At 44.5% G+C, this 3,167-nt stretch overlaps 1 non-coding gene across 1 annotated transcript; it reads left to right on the top strand.

The window, feature by feature from the left end:
- The first annotated feature begins 565 nt into the window (after nucleotides 1-565).
- LOC116089657 lies at nucleotides 566-698 on the top strand. Its single transcript, XR_004118424.1, has one exon. It is a non-coding gene; the product is annotated as a small nucleolar RNA SNORA17 (small nucleolar RNA).
- The last annotated feature ends 2,469 nt before the right edge of the window (nucleotides 699-3,167 follow it).

Raw genomic sequence — 3,167 nt, 5'->3', positions numbered from 1 at the left:
AGAGACACAAAACTAGCCAACCAATAATCCACCTCACAAGAGGAAGTCCATGCCTGATGCTGCCTGGAGGGCCGGTAAGCAGAGGCAGGATAACCCAGAGACCTAGGATAGAACCAAACACAACTGGGAAAAAAAAGAAAATAAGTCAATGAAATGATTTCCTATGATACTCTGCTTTGCTCTTAGACTGGAGCCTACCACCGTCATCATCAGAGAGGCTTCATCCATCAACTGATGTGGTGCAGAAAATCACAGCCAAACATTAGGTGGAGCTGAAAGTCCCAAGCATGAAGGGGAGGAAGGATTATAGGAGCAAAATGGATCAAGGACACCAGAAGAACACAGCCTGCAGAATCAACTAACCACGGCTCCCAGAGGCTCTCGGGGGCTCACAGAAACTGAATTGGCAATCAGGAAACTATATGGGTTCGACCTAGGTCCTCTTTATGTACTTTACGATTGTATAGCTTGGTATTCTTGTGGGACTCCTACAGTGGGAGTAGATACTGTTTCTGACTCTTCTAACTTCTTTTAGGACCCTTTATCTCCTACCAGGTTGCCTCATCCAGCCTTAGAGATGTTGCAAGTGTGGCTGCTGTGTCACTTGTACATCAGTAGGTGGCAGAGAGGAGAGAGAGACTCAGTGCTATGTCTGTACTCAGTGCTATGACCTCTGGAAAAGGGGAGCCTGAGACAACCACCAGTCAGTCCTGTGACCATGGTGAAGTCTTGGCCTGTTATGCCATCAGAGGCCATGTCTGGGTCTACGGCTCCTCAGCAGCTGAGGTCTGTAACCACCAATGGCCATACCTCTGGAGGACATATTGATTTCTGTCAGGCTGTGCATCACTGGCCCTGAGGGATGAGAGCAAAGGAATGGACCCCTCCCCTAGCCAGCTGCAGTACTTTGGAAAGCAAGCACCACACATGGCTGTGGATGAGCTGACCCTAAGGATATGAGTATGGGAGCACTGGCCCTAACCACTTCTCTCCTGTGCAGTGGTGTGGATGAGGGAGAGATACCCTCATTGCCCCTCAACATCTACAGCAGGCAGGAGAGCTGGCCTGGTGTTATGAAAGCAGGAGAGCTGGCCCTGTCCCTCACTTTCTGTAGCACTCAGAAGAGTGGGCCTTCTATACATCACCTGGACAACACAGTAGAACTGTTCCTAGATGTGAGGGTTGCAGGTGATCCAGAGGCCAAGGGCATGAGTGCAGGAGAGCTGTTTAAGACTGAGTCCCTCCAAGATAGCTCTCCATGCTGAAGAGAATTGTGAGTGAAATAAAAAACAGAACTGTACAAGAAGGACAGATGAAAAAAGAAATGGTCTTGAACAGGTCAGGTGTAGGATCTGCAGTCGTCAAAGTCAAGAAATGAATAAATCAAGTCTTCTCTCTAAAGATTGCCTGTAAATGAGGGGAAATTCACAAACGAACCATTTTGACCATAAACCATACAAAGGCAGGTGGCATTTGGAAAAGTATATATGCTGGAATATGGGATGAACTTCAGTGTAAGAGTAGTGGAAATGTGTGTATAGAGCTGGGACTACTCTCGCCTGGCATTGGTTCACCTTGCCACTCTTTGCTGGTCTTCGTTGGGCTTTCCTGACTCTGGAGTTCACTGACAATGCTGATCATCACTTGTTATGACTTCAAAGAAATAAACATGCTAAAGAATGTCTCGGGATATTCCAACGGCTTCTGTGGATTTGAGCCGATCAGCAAAGCCTCATTGTTTCTTCTGGATCAAACCACCGTTGCTGATGGTGTTTGTGAGTGGATCGGTCTTCCAGTGCTGATTCATGTGAACTGAACAGCTGAGATCCTGACAATGAAGACTGGGATTGCCCACAAAGAACTATTTCTAAACGGGTCCACATTCCCCTTTGACCTATTAACCTTTCCTTTTCACTACCTCTGGTGGGTGGTGGGCTCTCAGGGAGGTTAAAGCATTTAAGAACCCTTATTAAAGTAAGTTTTGAAGACTCTAAGTCTACTCCCTGCAGTTAATGGTAACTGATTCTGAGTATCTTCAGATGCTCCAGATATATGTAGCAAAGCATCGTAGTTCTTTTCCTGTTGCTATGTTAATTTACTCTGACAAAAGCAACTTAAGAGTGAAATGGTTTATTCTGGTTCACAAATCAAGGTTTAATCCACCATAATAGGAAAATCAAAGCTACAGGAGCTTGAGGTCACATTGCACCTACAACCAAGAAGCAGAAAGCAAATGAAAGCATGCACACACACACACACACACACACACACACACACACACACACACACACACACGCACGCACAAACACACACACTGTTCAAATCTCGTGTTCCAGTTATATAGGCTAGGATACTGCCTAGGGAATGGTTCTACCCACAGTAGTGGGTCTTCCCATTTCAGTTAAGACTACTAAGATAACTAGCATAGCCATGCCCAGAAGCCCATCTCTTAACCCTACCTCTGGATTTTAGATTCTGTTAACCACCACAGTTCTATCCCTTGTCAAGCTGACATTGAAACACCTTACTTTTATGCTAGAGCCTCCTATCCCTTATCTTCATTGGCTCATGCCCATGCTACAGAGTAAAAATACATTCACCTACACACTTGGTTTCCTGACTGTGTCTGTAATGTGACCAACTATTTCTAACTCTTGCTACTTCAGCTGTCAGTCATTGTGGATTATATCTGAACTGTGAGCTAAAATAACCTCTTTCTTCCTTGACTTGCTTTGTTGTTTTGCCATGACAACAGAAAAAGAAACTAAGATGCAAAAATTGTAAAGCAAATGCTTGTAAATATGTTCAAAGAACTAAAGGACACCATGTAAAAAACTGAAGTACATATAGTAAAGAATTAACAAAAAGATACTCTCAAGGAGACCAGACTTTCTTTCTTTGTCTCTTTCCTCCTCCTCCTCTCTCTTCCTCTCTCTCTCTCTTCTTTCCTTCCTTCTTCCCTCCCTCCTTCTCCCTCTCTCTTTCCCTCTCTCTCTTTCTTTTTCTTTCACAAAGAACCAAATAGAAATTCTTGAATTTCAGAGTACAAGAACTATGAGGGATCACAGTGCATTCAGAACAGTAGAGAGGAAAACACACACACACACACATACACACACACACACACACACACACACACACACACACACACACACACGCATGAACAT

Source organism: Mastomys coucha, unplaced genomic scaffold (genome assembly GCF_008632895.1).
Source record: "Mastomys coucha isolate ucsf_1 unplaced genomic scaffold, UCSF_Mcou_1 pScaffold14, whole genome shotgun sequence".
In the NCBI taxonomy this organism is placed as follows: Eukaryota; Metazoa; Chordata; class Mammalia; order Rodentia; family Muridae; genus Mastomys; species Mastomys coucha.
This window is presented reverse-complemented; position numbering and strand designations above follow the sequence as displayed.